Source organism: Amblyomma americanum, chromosome 1, assembly GCF_052857255.1.
Source record: "Amblyomma americanum isolate KBUSLIRL-KWMA chromosome 1, ASM5285725v1, whole genome shotgun sequence".
Taxonomy (NCBI): domain Eukaryota; kingdom Metazoa; phylum Arthropoda; class Arachnida; order Ixodida; family Ixodidae; genus Amblyomma; species Amblyomma americanum.
Window position 1 is genome coordinate 91,411,530 of NC_135497.1, and position 24,104 is coordinate 91,435,633.

At 46.4% G+C, this 24,104-nt stretch overlaps 1 long non-coding RNA gene across 2 annotated transcripts; it reads right to left on the bottom strand.

Annotated features, from left to right (window-relative positions):
• Window positions 1-11,286: 11,286 nt before the first annotated feature.
• Window positions 11,287-22,981, bottom strand: LOC144113219 (uncharacterized). Of its 2 annotated transcripts, none has more exons than XR_013310702.1 (5): window positions 22,038-22,056; window positions 21,599-21,723; window positions 17,973-18,132; window positions 13,216-13,371; window positions 11,287-12,047 (listed from the first exon to the last, which is right to left on the bottom strand). It is a non-coding gene; the product is annotated as an uncharacterized LOC144113219 (long non-coding RNA). The 2 variants fall into 2 exon arrangements; XR_013310701.1 differs by lacking the exon at window positions 22,038-22,056 and adding an exon at window positions 22,751-22,981 and having other exon boundaries at window positions 11,290-12,047.
• Between the last annotated feature and the right edge of the window lie 1,123 nt (window positions 22,982-24,104).

The following is a 24,104-nucleotide window of genomic DNA, read 5'->3' on the forward strand; positions in this document are numbered from 1 at the left end:
CGACAGCGAGGTTTTGTTCGCTGCGATGACAGCTCCTAGCCAGCCTGAGGAGAATGAACGTTCCGTTGAAGGACGTTTCTCGCATTGTGTACCCTGACGGCTCCAGAACTGAGCGACGATCAGGGTCAAAAACACCCTTGAGGTTTAAGAGGACACTAGCCTTATGGAACAGTGGTGGAGACGTAATCATTCAGATCAGCCGCCGCGGTGGCTGAGTGGTTATGGCGCTCGGCTGCCGGCCCGAAAGACGCGGGTTCGATCCCGGCCGCGACGGTCGAATTTCGATGGAGGCGAAATTCTAGAGGCCCGTGTGCTGTGCGATGTCAGTGCACGAAAAAGAACCCCAGGTGGTCGAAATTTCCGGAGCCCTTCACTACGGCGTCCCTCATAGCCTGAGTCGCTTTGGGACGTTTAATCCCCCCATAAACCGTAATCATTCAGATCAGTGACTCAGGCAACAGTTGACAATAGGCATCTTTAAGGCTATTCCCTCGTGTACATTAGCACTACAACCACACCAACCCCTGAACAACTCACTCGGACCATATTTTCGTCCCTCACGCATGTGCGCGGGATGATATTACTGGCAGCCAACTGAGTCCATCCGCGCTCTGAAGTCCCACGAAATTCGGTGCTCCATTTGTCATCGCGGACATTGCCTCCTCCCTGCACCTGCTGTGCTGCCAGAGCACTACTGAACAGCAGATATGTTTTCAGCTATGACGTTTGTTTACTGTCGCTCCATCGACTCCACGCAATTTGCCTCTCGCTAACAGGAGTTTCAGGTTCTCTGCCTTAACCGGCTGCCACACTTCTTGTCTGCTGTCAGGTACGCCGGCCTTCCGAGAGCTGCACACTGCAGTCTGTGAACTAGGGCTGCGGCCCTTGAGCATGCGTCTTTTTAAAAGGGATATAAAGGCGTTGACACTCTCCTTTCCGAGCTTGGTAGCTATCATCCTAGCGCACTCTTCAGATACAGAGTACCTGTATGATGGCCCGCGTCACCTCCACGACTTCACCGGATTTCGTTGGCTCCGCAGATACCACGTACGTGGTCTCAAATGTAAGACCTGGACAGTGCGTTAGCAATTGCAATAAGACATTCAGTCAGACGTCTCCTACAACTGCTATATACCACTGTGCAGTTGCGGTTACTGTGTCGCGCGGCTAAAACGCTGTATCCTGCTTCCAGTTGGCTCTACCCTTCCAGTTGGCTCTACCAATCCTGTTGACTTCCATCCATCAGCAGGCAGCATGGGTGACTGTAACAGAGTCCAGCGGCGAATAAGCTTCTCTTGTTTTTGGCCACGTTTTTCACTTTATGTGTAGCGAAATTACGTTCTTTGATTTGATTTCGCTCTGATTGACGGGCTTACCATACCCATGCGCTAATTTACTGTGCATCTATTTGCTTTTATACAAGAGAATCATAAAATTGCTTCATTAATTTTGCTGTGAACTTTTATGGTTTATGGGGGTTTAACGTCCCAATGCGACTCAGGCTATCAGGCAAGCCATAGTGAAGGGCTCCGGAAATTTAGACCCCCTGGGGTTCTTAAATGTGCACTGACATCGCACAGTACACGGGTCTCTAGAATTTCGCCTCCATCAAAATTCAACCACCGGGGCCGGGATCAAACCCTCGTCTTTCGGGTTAGCAGCCGAGCGCCATAACCACCGAGCCACCGCGGCGGCTTAAGTGAGGTTAATAACGTATAGCGTAACGTAATAAACATATTCTTGTGTTTTCCGTCCCACCCCTTTCGGCCTACAATTCCCAGCTACCAAACGTTGTTATCTTTGTGTTTCTATGATCTTTGTATATCGCCGCCGGTACGTGTTGCTGTCGCTTTGCTGGCTACGTGAAACACAGCCAGGTCACTATGGAACAACCATGATAAAGCGCAGCAGTTTCTAAGATGCTCGAGATGTTTATCAGTTTTAGGCACTTTGTCATCAGGGAATCCTGGAATCCTGGTTGTTCTTTCTCTTCTTTCCCTTTCTCTTGCCTCAGGCGACACAGAGGCGGCTGGGTGACTAATCATTGTCATTCGGCCACAGCTCCACCCCGGCTTACCAGTTGCCTTTGCCACTGGCCTTTGGCATTGGTGCTTTTTGGCGGGAATTACAAACCCGCTTGGGCGGCCACGCGCTGCGCGACCGTCCGAGCGGAGCCCAGTGAGGGACTCTTCGAGACAGCGTAAGGTGCATACGCTACTTTTTGTCTGCACCGGCCTTTGCCGTTCGGACCAGTGTATACTCGAGCTCGTCAGCACGGGTCCACTGACCTGCACCGGATCGAGCCTGTCCAATGGGGTCCAGCGACCTCCGACAGGCGTACCTTGCGTTGTCTGCCCACTCTCTCTCTCGCAAACGGCCCAACGATTGACACGAGAGATAGAGATCACAGCACTTCCGCGGGGACATTGTGCTGCAGCGGCGTGCTAGCGACGGGCATTCCTCTTGTCGCTCCATGCGCGCAGCGGAGCCTTGCTCCTCGCGCGTTCCCGGGACGGGGTGACTGCTGAGTGTGTGTATCGCTGCAGGACGACGTTGATAAACGTCTCTTTTGTGAACTTGGAGGCCTGTTTTCCTTGCGGCGAGTCGTTCTCCTCCCTGCGGAGGTTGAGTGCGCCACAGCGATTTCCCCTCAGGGTGCGTGTGCTGACGGCTGATCGGGGCCCTTGCTTCTCGCGAAGCCCGAACCCGCGGTGGTTCGTAGCCTGTGCCCACTGAGAAACCCACACTCTCTAATGTCCGCTCCCATCTCTAAGTTGAGAGCGGCCGAGAGCGATCGCCATTCTTAACCCCACATCTGCCAACCGCACTTCCGCCTGCGACTTGTTTTCATTTTGTGGGCACAAGTTCTCCAGCAAATTGAGTTCATCGCTTGCCTGATTGCGTGCTGTCTATCACCGGGCTTCTAGTCGCGGCCGCGTGATATTTTGTGTAGGTGCAGATAGGTGCAGGGTAGCAGTTCGTGGTTCGCACGCCTCCGTCAAGCCGCGACACAAGCTCTCGTGGTTTGCCTCCTGAGGACGTGATACCCATATGTCGACTATAGAGTCAAGCCTGAATTTGGATCCCTGCCAGATAAGACCAGCCAAAAGAGCCAAGTCTCGGCATCAGCCATAGTGTTTCTTGCAACGACAGCTCCGGTTAGTTTACACCAGCCCTGAATGCCGCTTATCGCCAACGGCTCAACCGTTGAGGATCCCGATGTCTGGCTCAACCAGTTTGAACGTGCGGCCGTTTTCAGCAACTGCGGCTACCCGATGAAAATGAGGAGCGTTGTCTTTGCCTTGAAAAGCACCGCAAGGATGGGGTAGGAAAACCACGAAGATTCCTGAGCGCCGCGAAATTCGTTCACAAGAGAGCTGCTCAAGGCGTTAGTAAGATACAACTCAAGGGAGCGGCAAACGACCCTCAAATGACGCCCTTGAGCCAGTGGCAACGACCGATTCTCATGACGTCGCGGTTAATCCCGTTTCATGGAGGCACCTGACAGCCACCTGAGGTGGCGCTCTAAGCAATTAACCGCGACGTCACGAGAAACGGTCGACGTCATGGGATGGAGGGTGCCCTTTGAGGGCTGTTTGTCGCTTCATTCTTGGCTAGCACCGTCCGGAAAGAAATAGCGCAGCTTCTTGCTGTCACGCATACAGCACATAAACGAGACAGTGGTTGTTCAGGTCGATCAAGTAAAGGACGTCTTTCGTTGCGCTGACCCTGGCATAGCGAAGACAATGAAGCCTCTTTGATGCGACATGTTAAGGAGTTATTCTTCACCGGTATGATTCGCAGCCCACCAAACGCCGTCTCTGAATCCATCAGTGAATCATCCACGATTCAGAGCACCTTGGATGCACAAGCCCGCCATTACCAACGACCGGCAAAGCAGCCAGGTAAGCACGTACAGGTGCGAGCAGGGACAACCTGCGGGATCTGACCTGCGTGATCATCAGGGAAGAGCTGCGTCGGCTACTTCCGTTTTAAGCCCAGCTGCAAGCAGCCACTCTATCGTGCTCGTGCATAAGGAGGTGCATGCAGGAGGTGATGCAGGGCGAATATTTGCCCTGCATCAACACGTGTTTTTCTTGCTGCAGTTCCAGAAACTACGAAATTTCTGAGAAACCTAGTTCTCCTTAGTAGACATATGGCTGGACTCAGATGGATACTACGGTCCAATTACTCACTTAATTGGGTGCTATATTGACGATATAATAAATAGAATATATGGTATTACTGTGATGAAATTCTGTCAATTGTCGCACTTTCCGTAGTAATAAATTAGCAGAATTAATTTACTAAATTCACTTATCGCTGCAATCACCGTAACCTGATACACTATACGTGCAAGCAGCTGTTCCTGGCAGAGAAAAAACTACCAGCCTTCTTGTATACGTGAGGGTATTGTATGAGAGGCTGAAAAAAAGTAAAGAGCAAGAGAAGAAAAGATTAACGAGACAAGCACGAAATAGGTAATGTCGCGTGTAGACCAATTGCTAAAAGACGGAACAAGGTGGTCAAGCCTTGGTGCGCACAACATTTGGAGCCAAAAGTACAACTGGCAACAAAAGGAAAGGAAATCAGAAGGCAGCCTATAAGAAACGATCGCCTCCCGAGAGCGCAGAATTGGCATCCGGCCGTTCTTTCAGGGAATCCCAACGAAGAGAAGGACGAAGGGAGCTCGTTCCATGTTTGCGCAATCACTCTCTTTATTATTATCCTTAAAATTTTAAAATCAAAACACTCATCCCTTTTCTGTTCATGACGAAAACTTCACCGGTGTTATGCTCCCACGTGCTTTTCCTTTTTGTTAACTGCGTTCAAGTGAATAGCCACCCGATTCTTGGCCGATCCCCCAGTGTGGGTATGTGCCATCTTTTGCTAGGCTAACAACAACAACAACCAAGCGCCACACGTGTCCTCGTTCGGCGCTGGCCAATAGGCGAACATGCTGTTCCGGCTTCGAATCGCCCCCGATCTCCAGGTCCTGCGTCTTTGCTTCTGTACTGGACAATTCAGCGACTTCCTGCTGTCTCCCCGTCTCCCGCTAAACCATCGGCATTTCAGCGCGCTCTTCAACGAAACTCGCGGCGCAGATGGTCTTCGCGGGTGACAACTTGCAGCGTTGGACTGCGTACGGCTGGATCCCGGTATGGCCCGTGGGCCTATAATTGTTACCGCACCCGGAGCGGTTCTGGCCCGTGGACCCTGTTGTTGTGCACCCTGCTGCGATGACGCACCACTGCCCCTACAGGCTTCAGCTGCTGCAATTAGCGTCGACCCGGAGCTGCTCCTTCGTTCTGTATGAGCGGCTGCTGGGAAGCGAACGGCTGGTTGACTTCGGCGAGATCTGCGCTCTCCGTACCGAGGCAGGAAGCGTTGCTCTTCTCTACGGCACACTGGTGAGCGTTCTGCGTCTCGTGCAGACCCTGGAACACCTTGGCAATTTCGCGCTGATAAAGTGTCCCATTCCTCTGCATTCCCAATGCGAGATGTCTCACGATACAGAGCACGACGGTCGGCATTACCATATGGACGAGCCTGGAGTCAACGCTGGGCACAATGTCATCGCCTTCCGCGCCCAGCGCACGGTGCTACTGGTTTCTCACGGCTCCGGTTGTCCTGATGAAGGCGACCAGCTAGTGCTTCTGGTTCCCCACCACGCTGTCGCTGGACCGTCCAGTCTGGCTCCAGACAATTTGGCCGATCTACCACACGGCTGTCGCTGTCACGCAGAGGCAGAACTGTTCGCGGACTTGCGTCATGGGCTCGTCCAGGCCTCTGGTCGAGTCATCCATATAGCTCTGCAGACTACCCTGTGCAGACAGCTGGAGTGCCGCACGGTCTTCATACCGTCGATGACGTGGCAGACCTCGCTAACCTTCTACGAAACATCATGCAGGTTATTCCCAAAAGGCTCGCTCACGACGCCCGTGGAGCGCATGGGCTATCCTGCCCCGGGATCGTCAAGCGAGACGAGGAAGAACTTGGGCACCTCCTGCTGGTCCCGTCATGGCCTCTACCCGCAGTCCTCCAGTAGTCCTGGTGGGCCTGCTGGGCGTCTACCATCTGCAGTGGCTTCGGTGTCGTCGAAAAAGAAGCGGAAGAACTCTCGCACCAACGCACGCACCATTAGTACGCCACGGCTGCCGAAGATGTTTGCCTAGGGGAACGTCCGTGTCTTGATGAGGCCCCTGCAGGACCTGCGCCGGGAGCTGGACATGCCACGCTACCGCATGCCTCACTTCCGCCGTCGTCTCACATCAAGGTAGGACCGACAGAAGGATTAATGAGTGGAGCCACCTCACGTTGACTCATTGATACGCCATTGATGCCATGATGTCTTTTTCTTCACACTGACTTGAGACTGCGACTTGAGGCGACAAGCCATCGACGTATTTATCGCAACGAAACTACATATACCTGAGGACGCCTGCCGCCACGCATGACCTGCACTCCATGATGTCTTGCAATACGGACGTGCATTTCTTTTTGTTCCCCATCGTTAACTATATGCATGTGCCATATAGTGACGATAATGTCATCATCATCATCAGCCCTACTACACCCACTGCAGGGCAAAGGCCTCTCCCATGTCTCTCCAATTAACCCTATCCTTTGCCAGCTGCATCCACCCTTTGCCTGCAAACTTCTTAATCTCATCCGCCCATCTAACCTTCTGCCGCCCCCTGCTACGCTTACTTTCTCTTGGAACCCACTCCGTTACCCTTAAAGACCAGCGGTTATCTTGCCTTCGCATTACATGCCCTGCCCAAGCCCATTTCTTTCTCTTGATTTCGACTAGGATGTCATTAACCCGTGTTTGTTCCCTCACCCACTCTGCCCGCTTCCGATCTCTTAACGTTACACCTATCATTTTTCTTTCCATGGCTCGCTGCGTTGTCCTTAACTTAAGCTGAACTCTTTTCGTTAGCCTCCACGTTTCTGCCCCGTAGGTGAGTACCGGTAAGATTATGCTGTTGTACACTTTCCTCTTGAGGGAAATTGGTAAACTGCCACTCATGATCTGCGAGAATTTGCCATATGCGCTCCACCCCATTCTTATCCTTCTAGTTATCTCCCTCTCATGATCCGGATCAGCGGTCACTACCTGCCCTAAGTAGACGTATTCCGGCACAATTTCTAGGCTCTCGCTGCCAATTGTGAACTGTTGTTCCCTTGCTAGGCTGTTGAACATTACCTTGGTTTTCTGCATGTTAATTTTTAGACCCATCGATCTGCTCTGCCTGTCTAACTCGTTGATCATGATTTGCAGTTCACCTCCTGAGTGACTCAGCAAGGCAATGTCATCAGCAAATCTCAGATTATTTAGGTATTCTTCATTTATTCTTATTCCCAACTGTTCCCAATTCAGGCCTCGAAATACCTCCTGCAAACATGCGGTGAACAGCATTGGCGAGATCGTGTCTCCTTGCCGGACGCCCTTCCTTATTGGAATTTTATTGCTGACTTTATGGAGGACTATAGTAGCTGTGCAGTTGCTATATATATCTTCCAGTATTTTGACATAAGGCTCTTCTACCCCCTGATTACGCAATGCCTGTATGACTGCTGAGGTTTCCACTGAGTCGAATGCTTTCTCGTAATCAATGAAAGCTATATATAGAGGTTGGTTATATTCTGCGCATTTCTCTATCACCTGATTGATGGTGTGAATATGATCTATTGTAGAATATCCTTTACGAAAGCCTGCCTGATCATTTGGTTGATTAAAGTCTAACGTTGCCCTGACTCTATTAGCGATTACCTTAGTAAATACTTTGTAGGCAACGGATAGTAAGCTGATCGGCCTGTAATTTTTCAAGTCCTTGGCGTCTCCCTTCTTATGAATTAAGATAATGTTTGCATTCTTCCAAGCTTCTGGTACAGTCGAGGTCATAAGGCATTGCGTATACAGGGTGGCTAGTTTTTCCAGCACGATGTCCCCTCCATCCTTCAACAGATCTGCTGTTACCTGATCCTCCCCAGCTGCTTTTCCCCTTTTCATTACTTCTAAGGCTTTCTTTACTTCATCTTTCGTTACTGGCGGGATGACGCATTGCTGTGCACTGCTGTCTTTCTCATTAGCGTTCTGATTACATTGGCTACTGTACAGGTCTGTGTAGAACTCTTCGGCTACGTTAACTATCTTATCCATATTGCTAATGACATTGCCCTGCTTGTCTCTTAATGCATACATCTGGTTTTTACCTATGCCTAGTTTCCTCTTCACTGTTTTTAGGCTACCTCCGTTCTTTAGAGCATGCTCGATTCTCTCCATATTAAACTTCCTTATGTCGGCTACCTTGCGCTTATTTATTAACTTTGATAGCTCCGTTAGTTCTATTCTATCGGTAGTGTTAGATGCCTTCATGTTTTGGCGCTTCTTAATCAGATCTTTCGTCACCTGAGATAGCTTCCCGGTATCTTTTCGAACTGTCCTACCGCCTACTTCTACTGCGCACTCCGTAATTATTGATGTCAGGTTATCGTGCATTGAATGAACATCAAGATCATCTTCCTCAGTTAAAGCCGAGTATCTGTTTTGCAGCGCTATCCTAAACTCCTGTGCTTTCCCTCTTACGGCTAACTCGTTAATGGTCTTCTTCTTCGCTAGCTTCTTCCGTTCTGTGGCAGCGATGGCGTAGAGGTAGAACATCCGCCTCGCGTGCAAGAGGTCCGGGGTTCAAATCCTGGTGCCGCGCAATTCTCCACCGGGTTTAAAAAAAAAAAATCCGCGTGTCGATGGAATTGCATAACCAGGCCTGGAGTGCGGCCTTATCTCGGTGACCAGAACCGACAACGCACTCTCTCACCAGAGCAGGATTTGGCCACCCTGGCGTAGTACTTGGCCACAACCTTCTATGATCAAACCAATTAACCCTCGGCCCTCAGTCCCCAGCGGCTGCAGAGCAACTGACCACGGCGGCGGTCAGACCTGTGACGCAGCGGAGGGTGCTAAGAATCTCTGGCACCGGACAGGCCGCCATTGGAATCTGAACCTGGCAACGTTTAACGCTAGAACTTTAGCTAGTGAGGCTAGCCTAGCAGTGCTGTTCGAGGAACTAGCGGGAATTAAATGGGATGTGATAGGGCTTAGCGAAGTTAGTAGGACAGGTGAGGCGTATACAGTACTAAAGGACGGACACATACTGTGCTATCGCGGGTTAGAGGGTAGACGAGAACTAGGTGTGGGTTTCCTCATTAATAAGGATATAGCTGGCAACGTAGAGGAGTTCTACAGTATTAACGAGAGGGTAGCAGCTATAGTAATTAGGCTGAATAGGAGGTACAAGCTGAAAGTGGTGCAGGCCTACGCACCCACATCCAGCCATGATGACCAGACCGTTGAAAGCTTCTATGAGGACGTAGAATCAGCAATGAATAGAGTAAAATCGCAGTACACTGTACTGATGGGCGACTTCAATGCGAAGGTGGGCAAGAAGCAGGCTGACGACCACGCGGTAGGTGACTATGGGATAGGCTCTAGAAACAGCAGGGGAGAGTTGTTAGTCGAATTCGCGGATAGAAATAATTTACGGATCATGAATACCTTCTTCCGCAAACGAGAAAACAGGAAGTGGACCTGGAAGAGCCCCAATGGTGAGATTAAAAATGAAATAGACTTCATACTATGCGCTAAACCTGGCATCATTCAGGATGTGGCCGTCCTCGGAAGGGTGCGTTGCAGCGACCATAGAATGGTAAGGTCTAGAATTAGCCTAGACTTGAAGAGGGAACGGAAGAAGCTAGCGACGATAATGTGCTGCGGTATAAATGCAGAATTATTCAGTCGATCTTGGCGTTTTCTACTCATTGTGTTGCTTCGACTGCCGATGAGACATTCGTCCTGTTAGCCAGACCAGCGAAGTTTGCTGTAATCGGCCCTGACTATAGTCTTTTTTTAGTTGCGGATAAAAGGGAGAGTTGTTGTTGCCCACAGATAAAGCGCTAAACGTGCTGCCTTTATTCCGGGGTCCTTTATTTCTGTCTGAAATCGAAGGCTTTGCATTCTCGTGTAATGGTTTACGAGGGGAAATCAAAAGTGAAGAAAAAGTATTTACTTACCCACTTTAACGACGTTAGCCTCATTTGTGCCACAGGAGAAGTGTTCTATAAAATCTAATATCGTATTGTATCGCTAAGCCGGCTATTGGTGATGGATGGATGCAAATTGGGGCCCCCAGTTGTCAGCATGCTCGCTATTTCTTTTCCTTTCAAGCTTGTGGTGCTAACTACAATTCGCCATTTTTGTTTAAATACAAAGTCTACTCAGTGTTACGTTTGATCAATTTTCAGTCATAAGCTTATATCCTATCACCGCCCTGCTTTTGAGCCCCCAATAATCCAGACGGTTTTTGCAAACGTCTACCACAAATTCATTCACATTACCTTCATCACAAAACCCTAACGTCTCAGGGAGAGTGATTGTGCCTGCATCGAGATCTGAATGGATACTGCCACATTATAGTAAAAAATGTTCAATTGTTTCTATTGATTTACCCCACTGCACATGTGTCATCTTATTGCTTTAATTTCTTTTTGTAGCTGTGCATTCTAAGATACCATGATCTAGCTACAAAGAGTTGGGTGCTCCCTCATGAGTTTAAATAGAACGATCATTTTCCTAATTTGCCTTTCCAATTTTCAATACAGGTCTGTAGTCTGCTTTGTTTTCATTGCATCAATCATTTGACATGCTACACGCACAACTGTGTAAGAGAACGGCGAGTGACAGAGCATGATTGCTCTGAACAAAAACACCAAAGCTTAATCCGAAGTACAGAACTGTGTAAAAAGCGAACTCGCAGCTTTTTCTCAGCATGTGCAGCACTGGCCTAGCAGTGATTTTCTTGTTTCAGGGAAATTTTGGATCCTTCAGGTAGCAAATCACTGGTTTCTAATGCCATATAGCAAACTCAGTAAATATTTAGCAAAAAAAAATGAGCAGGGTAGCACGTCGTCCGCCATTTCTGTGCAGACATACTTTGCCATTAGTAGTAACATCAATTTTTTTCTTTGCAGTTTCAAGCGTATTATGCACCTTCCATATGGAAATTATTTGCATGATCGTTCGGGTGCTTGCTTCATAAGTTGCGGCATTTCCGTGTTGCTATTTCTATCAATTATGACCTTTTGGAGGAGATTTTTCATATCCCTTCCAAAACTTAACTGCCAGTATTTTGCGCTTGAAACCTAAGAAATTTTCTTTCTCAAGCAGGTTAATGTAATAATAAGCGGATTTGGATTGTAAAACTTTTATTTCCAACAGTTTGAGGGGCTTTAGGCCCCTCGCCTAATCGAAGGCCAGAAGGTGTTGGCCCCTGGCGGCGTCTTCGGCAGCTTGGACGACCTTTGTGGTGGTCTCCGGATCGGAGCTGAGTAGGAGAGCCTCGAATTGGTCAAGCGACTTTATTTCTTGTTCCCTCCAGGAGGGCAAGAACGCATTTGCAAAGAATATGGTTGAGTTCCGCTGAGTCGTTACATAGCTTGCACACATTTGAGTATTGTTCCGGATAAAAAAAGACTACAGATAACATGGTTCGGGAACATATATGAGCTTGGAGACGGCGCCAAGAGGTTGCCTGACTCTTTGTCAATGATTTATCAGCAGGTGGTACTTCGCTCCATTGAGTCTGTAATGTAGTGTGATCTCTATAGCGCACAAGACAATCCCTGCCTGTGAAACCCTCGGTATGCCCACTGGTTCGGAAAGCAAGACCTCAAGCGAGTTCGTGAGCAGCTTCACCTCCAGCCAGGGATGCGTCTGCAGGAGTCCAGACAATGATAATTTTACGGTTGCCCATTGCGGTTCTCAGGATTCCGTTCGTCAGGAGGGAGACCCTCCCCTTGTGCTGGTGGTCAGTTGCACAATGTATCAATTACCTTTAATCTCCCCCTCGGCATCACAACTTGAACATCTCGAAGTTTTCCACAGAAAGAGCCTAAGAAGAGCCATTGGAGTTCCTCAAGCGGCTGCGAATAAGGCAGTACTTCATGAGTACTTCATGAGCTGGGCGATCCCTTCTCCAGCGGCTCTGCAAGAGATATGAGTCGAAGGGTTACTTGGCACTCAATACTCTTAGTTCTTTAGGCCTTAATGTCCGAAGGCAAAGGAAACGGTTGAAACCCCCCTGGTCTTTTCCGGCCCTCGACTGTAAGGTCACAATTCTCCATATGAGCGCAAAGTGCAGCTCTCCTTTGGCAGCAACGCATTCACTCGTACTTGAACATTTGGAAACAGAGTATGCCCGCCATCTTCAAATTTTCATGGATGGTTCTGTGGACAAGGTCAAACAAGCTAGCGCAGCGGCTTTTTACATTCCTTCTTTGAGTTGTAAGTGGTCCGTACGCTTTACTGCTGTCGTATCCTCCACAACGGCTGAAATCGTTGCTTTTGAGGCGGCTTTACAGAAGTTAGCGTCTTGTCTGGCTCAACCTGTTGCAATCCTGATTCAAAATCTGCCCTTCAGAGGTTAGAGCGCAGATTACCTGCTGATGCCTTGTCTATAAGCTCTCTGCGCTTGGTGCAGAATCTGCACACCAGAGGCTTTACTGTATGTTTCCAATGGGTGCCTTCTCACATAGGAGTCAACGGTAATGAGGTGGCAGCCCAGTTGAATAAAACACCAGCCCGTTTCTGGTGTTTACACCAGACCGGATTTTCAGACACGGGTTCTGGTGTGACCGTGTCTGGTGTTCCGACCAGACCGGTTTTTCAGACACGTGTCCTGATGTGGTGTAGTGTGGTGCGTTTTAGTGTGTTCCGGTCTAGTGTTCCGTGCTGTGACCTGGTCATCTGATACCGGTTCTGGTGTGGTTTCGTTTGGTGTTTCCTGGTGTGGTCGGTGTACCATTCGATTTGGTGTGGTTGGTGTACTGTACAATGTCTTTATAGAGATGCTGTGAGTTTGGACATACTATCGTGAGCAAAAACCAAAGAGATCCCTGAGCGCATGCCAACTGGTTTAAAACTGCAAGCACTCCTGATGTCGAGACAGGTGCACTAACATCCACCGATCTCGCTGTGCTGGTCTTGACGGCACGAGCATTTTATAAGTGGCACCTGCACACAGGCATAGTTTGGCACACACTCGCAGCGTCATAATTTTTTACGATTGTACGCTGGAGCATGCACATAACCACATCAATTGTGTTCTTGCCGAAGATGAAGAACAAGCATATATAGAAAGAAAAAATGCTCACATTTGCTCAAAAGCATCCTTAGCTTTATTGGTAGACAAAATTGGCAGTACAGTCAAGCTAGAGGCCCCTTGCATCGTAGCATGCATCTTTTTTGAGAAAGTCGAAAATCTTGCATTTCCCTGACAGCAGCTTGACTCCAGCTGTGTAGCCCAATACCTGAAGAACAACAGAACAAAATCGCAAATTTGTGTGAAGTACACTATACTAATCACAGCACAAAGGCAACTAACAAATGTTGCCATTAAATTTAGCTCAGTGGTGCAAACATGTACAACACATTCAATACGACTCGCAATGCCTCTGCAGTAAACCAAGCGAGTCTTCTGCTTTATAGTAAATCAATGCTACTCACATAAAGCACCCCACTTGCATTAAGTTGCTTGAAATCAGTTGCTGGATGAGCTAATATTTCATAGTTTCATTCGCACAGTGTGACAATGCATACACGGAAAGACGCCAAAAAACGCTTTGTGGTGCATCCCCCTTGCCCTTGTTCGTCGTCAAGCTGTGTGAATGAAAGTGTGAATTATTGCGTTGTGTTTTTTTGCATTCATAGCCAATTGTGCATATTTACACCACAGCTGGGTACGCCCACTTCATAATCCGAATTCCTACCAAATATTTAGCATTGCATCTGATATTGATCATGCCAGTCCTTCTAATACAAAATCAAGCTTTCTTATACAATGAACAGCACTCTAGCATCTCGGTTAATTTCATTCATTACCAGACTCAGAGATTCTAATACTTCGTAACCTAGAGAAATAAATTACCATGAAAATTCTACTGCTGCAGAAAACAAAAAATTAAGAGGGATTAAGTCATTAGAGAAATTATTAGTAGATGCCCATAAAGATGGGCACAAAAATGAGATAAGCTGCAGTTCCAGTAAAAACAAAAGATTTGATGCGAGTGCAATTCAGGGTGACAAAATCCATGTATTGAGACATTTTATGCCCACAGGGTGCAGAACAGTAAAGCAATGGCTAGCCGCATCTATTTAGAAGACCATTCCTCTGCATTTCTTCCTATTTTGGCAAAAAAGCATAAAAAGCAGACTGTTGAAATTTATTTAATGCTCAATGCCACATACAAAACAACAAGGCTGGAATGTTAACGATTCGAAAGGAAACTTTTTTCCCACTCAATTTCAATGAAAATTAAACAATATGCTCTGAACCCTGGCACTTGTAAAACCGCAGCAGATGTGCAAAAAAAGCTGCCAGATTATTTTCTTGCTGAATGTGTTGAAACCAAAGCTGCCTGAGCACACATCAGTTTTGTTTAGGTATTATCTTGCTATACACATCCTGAGCATCTGGTGCAGTTCACTGCATGGTACCTGCAGACATTTGCACACATACAAAACCCACAGTAGATTCTGGGTACTGTGCACTATCCACTATGGTGCCTAGCACTCCCTGTCTTCCAGTGAGATGCATTTCTTTTGGTGCATCCACGCGCTAGGGTTCCAGTTACAAAAAATGTCCTAGTTGATTCCGAGTTAAGTGAATAACATAATTGCGCTTTTAGACTGACGTGGGAGAACACAGGGATGACACAAAAACTGGTGTGCAAACTATCAACTGAGGTTTATTGTGGCGTGCGCTCATATATAAGCTTAACATGTCAAAACAAACGCATTTCAACCAGCAAATTTCCTGTCGTATCGTCAAGCATCAGAAAGTCTTTGTCTCAGCAGATCGGTTTACGTTTGGTATCTCTTGTCCAAGAATTGCTTTTCCTGTTTGGTAAGCAAAACTGAAGGGTAACTAACACACGTCCCTTCTTTTCCTGATTCCAAGCATTAGCTTCCCACAGCTCCCTGGTTGTTTTATCTCTGGATTTGAGAACTGTAGTCTGTTGCAAGTGTGGTTCGCAGCTATCGCATCTGGCGCAATGTGCCGCCAGATTTCCAGGTGATTTAATCTGCCGGAAGTTGCGGTTATGCTCTCTGAGTCTTTCATTTAAACATCTGCCCATCTGGCCCACATATGCTCGGCCGCAAGATAGCAGTATCCTGTAAACCACTCCTTCACAGCACTCAACGAACCTGTTTGTGTGCCTGACGCCACAAGACTTCTCTTCTCCAGGACTGGTTTCTTCATTTACCTTCGCACACATTCCTTTTAGTTTTCTTGGTGCGGAAAAAACTACTTGCACTTCATGCCTTCCAGCAACTTTTTTCAAATTGTGAGAAAGTGCATGAATGTACGCTAGGAAAAAATTTGCCGAAAGGCATGAAGTGCATAGTTTTTTCCGCACCAAGAAAACTGAAGGGAATGCGTGCGAAGGTAAATGAAGAAACCAGTCCTGGAGAAGAGAAGTCTTGTGGCGTCAGGCACACAAACAGGTTCGTCGAGTGCTGTGAAGGAGTGGTTTACAAGATACCGCTATCTTGCGGCCGAGCATATGTGGGCCAGACGGGCAGATGTTTAAATGAAAGACTCAGAGAGCATAACCGCAACTGCCGGCAGATTAAGTCACCTGGAAATCTCGCGGCACATTGCGCCAGATGCGACAGCTGCAAACCCCACTTCCAACAAACTACAGTTCTGCTGAAATCCAGATATAAGACAACCAGGGAGCTGTGGGAAGCCTAATGCTTGGAATCAGGAAAAGAAGGGACGTGTGTTAGTGACCCTTCAGTTTTGTTTACCAAACAGGAAAAGCAATTCTTGGACAAGAGATACCAAACATAAACCGATCTGCTGGGACAAACTCTTTCTGGTGTTTTGACGATACGATAGCAAAGTTGCTGGTTCAACTGTGTTTTTCATGTTTTGACATGTTAAGCTTATATATGTGCGCACACCACACTAAACCTCAGTTGATAGTTTGCGCACCAGTGTTTGTGCCGTCCCTGTGTTCTCCCACGTCAGTCTAAAAGTGCATTTATGCTTGACCATGTTAACTACCAACTAGCCCAATTTGAAACCCTATTAAGAATAAGCTTAACCAGTTGATTGGTTCTAAGAAGGCATATCACTTGCAAGAGCCGCTTCTCACAGCAAGGCAGATAGCAATAATGGCTGCAGGACACTCTAGTGCAGCAAGGCTGAATGGTGGGCCAGTTGGTAAGTCATGTCAAAGAATAATTTTCACCAGCTGAAAAAAGACAGACAAGAGGAGAACATATACACAGGAAGCAGTGTAGGTTCTCCTCTTGTCCCTCTTCTTTTTCGGCTGGTAAAAATTGTTCTTCGACTTTAGTGGAGGGCTTCATAACAACTTAGAACAAGTGGGGTTCTTTAATCTTTGCTGACATTGTATGGCAGACTGGCGCCTTTTCCAAAGTAGCAATGTTTACTGCCACACAAATACATGTAAGGCCGGCATTTGCTAATACGGATTCCAATGTTGGGCCAATTTCCTGTACTGCTTTGAATGTGTTTGAACGGATGCTTTGAAGACCAGAATTGCGAACTATCTTCCATCAACTATGCCACGCTCGATGTGACCGCTTACTGATACTTTAATATCTTGTTTCTTTAAACCTTATTGCTGACCCTTGTGTTGCTGTCTGTTAATTTGTATCTTGCTTATAAATCCACTCCTGTAACAGTCCCAGTGGGACTAACAGTATGACAAATAAAATAAAAATAACACACAATTCGCATGATCCCTCCCAACATGTATGAAACAAAGTATTGCATCTGCTTCGAGCCATCTCTACAAGGCCTCACTGGGCCATCCCTCCTAAGTGTGAAAAAGTGGTTAAGATATTCATAATCAATGCCACAAACTATTTTTTACAAAGCATGCAGCAAAACTAGCAAAAGATAGCTCAAGCACACCTATGCTTGAGTAAAAAGTAGCCAAAAACCTTTTACATGTAAGCTGAAGTAGCCCAAGTTAGAATATGATTTGCAAAACTATATGCATAATAGCTCGACAAGAGAGCAGAGAAGGGAAAAGAGGGGTCATTACGGGCTACATGACGGACGCCAACCGTCACTTCCATCATGGCATCTGTCAGCTAGACAATAGGTCGGCTAGCATTCAATTCAAGCTTATTTTGTGCAAAATTTTCAGTGATGGCTACAAGTTATAATATGGAAACTTTCATCATTAAGCAGAGACAACCAGAGGATTCACGGATGATGGCAAATGTGACACCACCCACGAAAGCCTACACTGAATCAGCATCACTCAAGCCTCAGCAGTTAAAATCCAAGCTTGAGGGCAATTGACTCCCAAGTACCACCAATCTTCTGTCTCCATTGCATGATACTAAAGTATTCATTAAAAGTTGTTCATTATGGGAAATTTCACTGCTCATGCACTGCCACATTACACATAGAGCCTAGGCCTTTAAGCTTTTATCCTCACATCAGCTAATTGCACCCATATATTAACCTCCTGTAAATGAACTTTCACATGAAGACAATACCTACAATTATTTGGTCACGTCTTATATGTTTGTCATTATCCTTTGTTTGGTGCTTTTATATTATAAACCACTAACAAACCTGAGTCGTAATTCTCACATACAGATGGAGTGAGTATATGCCTCTGAGATGAAGCCAGCTAAAGCTGGCAATTACCTCTCAGTGCATCGATTTTTCACTTCAGTCAATGCCTTGCGGAGAGAATTGTGAAACATCACTCCAGCGCAGAAAAACACACGAACAAGGAGAATAGACACCATGGTCACCGGACAAATTTTTGTGCACTGGAATGATGTCTCATAATTGTGCCCAGAACCAATTATCCCAGCCCTCTATGCTTAGCCTTGTGGAGAACCTTTGCCTTGCCTTCCATTGTCACCTCCTGAGCACTTGCTACTGGAACTGCATTGTGCAACTGCTTCTATTGACCAGATGGTAGTGGCAGCCCTCTTGTGAAATACTGCATCCTTTGGGATTCCCTTCTTGGTGTCGTAAACTGCCTTCTCTACCTTGAATTCAGATACACCTACAGGAAAAAGAACACACGTATAAAAATTCTTAGCCATATTCACAGCCAGGAATATGATATTAATTGCATTTGTACACTTCACAATGGCAGTACGCTTTAACACCTGTTGAAGCAAGTAAGAAATCATTTCGTTTATTACCAATGCAAAACATACACCTTGGTGTTGATGGTGCCATGCAATAGCGGTGAGTTCTGATAGCAGTGTACAAAAGACAACTGCATGCTTTCCCTTTAAGAATTTGCAACTTTAACTGCAGAATTATTAAAAAACAATTGACTTGATCCTTGAAAATCACAGATTAGTAAGTGGAGCAACAAATACTGAAAATAAAATAATAGGAGCAATGCCAGTGTTTATATCAACAAGCAGCGACTGCTAAGAGCAATTTTCTAATTACAGTTCTTCCCCATACCCTTGTCAAGCAAGGCACTAATGCCGGTTGACCTGCAGTAAAGCTAATATGTCCTCAATATGCTGCTTAGCAAATTTCTTGTAGTCAAAATTGTACGAAATATAACTTAATATTTTTCGAGCTAGAAGTGCATGAGCTATCGATATAGTCCAAGGCAAACAACTTAGTGCCTCAGAACAGTTTTCAATGAGGAGCCCACACACGCTGTACTCGCCACTGTTTCCTTATACAAAGCAATACAGGAGTGCATGGCCTACGGTGTTCATGCTAAGAAATACAAAATATAAATAGAAACAAAACTGAAGTGCAAAGAAAAATGAGAGAAGTTCTACCATTACACCTTATGTGACACTAGAGAGTGCATGTGCATGAAGAAGTAGTAAAATGGTTATTTTGAAATTTTGCACAATCATCAAATTGTCACGACCAAAGTCAGTATGCCTTTTCTTCACACAAAAGGTTTGCAGCGGCTCCGGCACACATTAGTTTCTTTTTAGTACAGTGCCTCTAAGTGACAGAAATTGGTCAAGGACCAAAAAATAGTAACAAGTGTGCATTGTGATTTTCACTTCCATGCTGCATTACTTAACACAACCTCCCATCTTACCTACATGATTTGCTGCAGGAGCAGAAATCCGGCGTCAAATTCCATGAAGGCACAATGAAAGTGCAGTTCAGCGAGTTTGAATAAGCAAAAACATGATTTGAACCCAATAGCTTAAGGAAATTTACAAGTGGTCCGTAACATTATGCTTGTAAAAAGACGACTTCAGGTGTCAATGCTTATCAAAGTTGCCTTCTGATCTCAGCTTTGGTGTGCTCATAAAGTGAGGGTGGGGTGCTCAGTTACAATGACCAATTGTCATGGCTGGTACCTTGTGCTACCCCACTTCAATGATGAAGGCTGTGACAAACTATCTTCCAAAATCTGACATCTGGCATAAAGGCTCAAAAACTAAAGCAAATAAAGGGCCACTGAGACCTGAAATTATTCCCTACTTGCACAGTTATGCACATCATAAAGAAAGCTGACAAACGGCACGAAGTTATACTGGTATTCTGGCCCCAGATGCTTGCTTATTTGAGCGACAGTGTCCTAACTAAAGCAACCAAAAAGACATGACTGTTGAAGAAGGAACAATAAGGTCCCGTAAACGCTCATCAGCAATGAGAAAAACAATTTCTAACATCTCATAATAATACTAGTCAGCCAATGAGGCCACTGTGTCAGTCACCAACTAAGAGACCATATACAAAATATACACTGCAAATGCACAAACTCTACATGAGAGCAAAGCATGCCCTGCATCTGTGAAACAAATTTGTGTCAATGTAAGATTCTTGGCAACAGTAGGCATCCCCATTCATGGCATCTGCTAAAATGGAAGAGGGCACCTAAATGATGGTGTACAATTTAGAATTCAGCCTTTCAGTAAACTATATTTTTTCTAGTACCAGATGGCAAAAATGAAAGGAAAGCTGCCAGCTGCCATGAGGCCTGCCACAAAAAAAAAAGCACTGAAGCGAAGGGATGCACAAACAGAAAAGAAGGGATGCACTACGTGATGACACAGCACAAAATAACACAAAAAACAGGGCACAACCAATCAATGAAAAGAGAACAACAGAAAGAAGGCAAGCAGTACTAAACACTGCTACCTCTGCAAATTGAGAGCAGTGAAATGTGCAACACCTAAAAAATTAGTTTCAAGGACTATAAACACCTAATTTTGGTCACATATCTTTTTTAATGCTGCATTAGACAAGTATATTCACTGAACTTGCACAGCGTCAACACCAGGCAAGTGAATTGGCAAAAAAAAACATCAAAACTCACCAAGATAATAACTGAGGTAATGTTTTATGTTGAATATTCACCTTTTTTTCATTTAGCACTTTCAGCTTTTTTGTGCACAGGCTATAATATAACAGATCCTTGCGCACCATGACGAGCGGCAGCGCATAGAGCACTGCCCTCAAAGCTGCGGCATTGTATTGCCGCAGTGCGGCTTGCTGGGAGATGCCTTGGCCTCGAGCGGTTATTTTGTACTCAGATCTAGAGGCAGTAAAAATATTGCAACTACAGTGAGAGGCCGCAGAAAAAAAGCTTACAAGGGAAGCTGTAAAGTGCAATTCATGTTTCATCTTTGAGGCACATTTACAGCTGCACTATATAACGCTGTTGATATTCTTTTGGCCAAGTGAAATAAGACGCCTTTGCTGGAGCAGCCTCGGAAGAGTGCCATGTGACACCGGCATTATTGCAGAAGAATGACATGATTATCCTGCTATAATTGTCTATGAGGAGTGCCTTGTGACCTGGGTACTAGAGAAAAAAGGATAAAAGCATTGTCCTCATGCTGTAATACCACCTTAAAATGCTGTCCTGTAGCCCATTACTTCATATTGTTGTTTTTTAAACCCTGGCTGCATTGAAGGGGGCCTCTAGTGGCTCGATAACAGGTGGGGAGGGAACTAGAGCGGGAGAGCGAGAAAGTGGCTAAGCTGAGGCTATGCCAGTGTGCTCGTTGCTGTGTAGCCTTGGAGCTGAGCGGCCAGCTCTGGACTCAATCGTGGTATGAGGGTGTGGGTTTCCCTTTTTCTTCCACCGTTTGTGTTGTGCTGTCAACTTTGCGTTTTTTTCCATCTCGGCTTTAATAAAACGTGTTAATGATTCTTGTAAAAATCGCCACAAAATTTTAGAAATGACAGAAGAAATGTTCTAACTACCATTGACAAAAAAAGAAAATTGGTTGCTTGCTTCGGATTCATACACTCCCTACATTCTAGTACGGGGAGTCTCAGATTCTTTGTTAGTCTTGGTAGGGGTTCTGAGGCTTGCCGATGCCCCCCTGAATTTAAGCAGTGCTTCATACTGAGCATGAAAGTGGCACTATCTGATGGTGACCTATTGAGAAGAGGCACACATCTTATTTTGAATAAGGGAACGCCAATACATGCCGTCAACGTTCTGGTCCAAAGCAGACATTGCAACACACTGATCTCAACACAGAGGTGAAAAAACAGATCTTAGAAAACTCAATACATACTTGTGCTCTGCAATGTACGCTGCAAGGGGCACAGACAAGAGCTGCCCCAAATCTGGACAGTCGAGACATACTCTCCGATGAAGCTATTTTCAGATTTCTTCACTACTGAACACCAGGCACTTCACCTGCATAACATAATTTCCCGCTGTGTATTTTTGCACCCACAATGCCTGGCACTTCCTGGTAATTATTTGTATTGCTGGCATTTCACACAACCACAAGAAAATGTTTATAACAGCCAAACTTTAAATACATAACGCAACTTGCTCACACTAGTTTATCATGATGAGCTCTGTACTACACAGGTTATTCAAAAACACTTATTTTGAAACTGCTACGAGGCGCTCTTTTTCTAGGGTTACTTCGTCAAAATCTAGCTATGATTTTTATTCACGACCGCCTGCAACTAAAAGAACTTTACAGCTGCAGGCAACGTTACCAATGTTACACTGGTGATCGAGCAGCCAGCTTCCTTTTGGGGTATCGCTGCGACGCGTCGCTCAATTCACTCAGTCGCTTGCATGCCTTCACGCGTCACCCCCCTCGCACCCTGAGCTTGACAGCTGGTGTAATCGGCTCGTAGAGGTGTGTTCTAATCTTAAGACGCCACATCATAAAGACGCACATACGCGTAGCGAATAACACAACCCGAAACAGACCGAGCGGCGTACGCTATCGGCAGTCCGCAACGGGCCGATAGTGGCGTCAAAAAACACGCGTGCAGGCAGCGCACGATCACGTCGCACATCGAATAATAAACAGGAATTCGGGCAACCACATTAACGAAATCCTGAAACACAGTCACACAGTTCGCTGCGACAGCGCCTTGCTGGGCGGTATCCAATTCGCACATTTACATTTAGGACTCTACGCGTGCCTGGCATTTAGCAAACGCATCTATGACAGACCTCGGCGCTCGCGTAGCAACGCATACACTGTGAACACTGACAGACCAGCATGTTGATGATTCGATGTGGCATGCACTTTGCTGCCGCGGAAACAACCAGCGAAACACGCGCAATGCCGAACAGAAACGAACAGGACAGAACTGACAGAGCCTCGTCCCTTCCGTTTCTTCTCGCCTTTGTGCTCGCTCGTTTATTTCCGCGGTCGCTAATAGCACGCATTCCTGCGATACACTATGGGTCTCACCTGGAAACGAACACTCGAAGCCTTGCAGTAACCCCTTTCTTCTCTTGTTTTTCGGCTGCCACGGTTGAAGTCGTACGTGTTGTCAATATGAAACGGCTCCATGCTTCTCGGCGTGGTGACATTTCACAAAGTACGCGAACGGCTGCATTGCTGACACGCGGCGCAAGCTACGATAAGCAGGAAACCCAAACGCAAGTTTGAAGCAACGATGTTGAACTCAAACACAAACAGCACACGAATAGCAGCACCACGACCGTCGTGAGCAGCACGGACCATGGCACGGCTCGGCGTAAGGGCTAACCGGATATAGCACTGGAATGCACAGAGAGAAAGAGAGAGGATAAAGATGAGGGTTTGTTGTTTCCTGCCACGTGACCTAGCTGCAGCGCGCTGGATTTGAACCGCGTTGGGAAGCACGCTAGGCGCTGGCACGGGGCTATTAGCGCTGCGCGTGTCATGGCCAATAATTACTGCGAACTGCTACAAAATTGCAGTTAGACTAAGGCGCTTCGCGCCTCCGTGTTTTAGAATGACCATAATCAGCCCCTCAAAGGCACTCGATGTTGCATTGGCGCGTCATATTCAATCTTCAGATATTTCCTGACGCCGTGTAATTCACCGTGATATTCGACATATAATTATTTCTATATAATTAACTTATTGTTTAATGGTGTGAAGTAATTGCTTACATATCTATTGTACAATTCTGCTGAGCTGCTCATGATCCAAACAGCGAATTAATTCGCTTCTGTGGGCAGTGTTACATACTCAAGAAACACCATCTATCTGATGTGCACGCTACCAACACCAGCGCTCTGATGTGCACTTTAGTCTGGTGTGCACACTAGACCACACCAACCCACCCTGGTGCGCACATCAAAACACACTAACACACTAGGATGTGCACACCAGCACACACCAAACAAGTCTGGTGTAAACAGTAGAACACACTAAAACTGTCTGGTGTTCACACCAGAAAACACCAGACCACACCAAAACATCCTGGTGTATTTTTCAACTGGGAGACAATCTCGCCCATAAAGCTCTCTCAATGATTCCATCAAAAAAACTATCTCAAGATGGGAAAAGTCTCTACGGGAAAACGGTGCTCGATCATTTATGTACCCTGTGGAGTGCGCCCCACAAGCCATGTGTGACCAAGGGACTGAGAAGATCCCAGGCGACTCTACTACATCGAATTCGCACGGCCTCTGCTCGCACTCCTGCCTGGATGCATAAGACGGGCATAGCATCGTCTCCACCCTGTTTTTTTATGTGGTGTGTGCGGGGATATCGAACTTTTTATTATGTACTGGCCCGAGTACAGCGCGGAAAGGTATGTGATGTTCGCTTC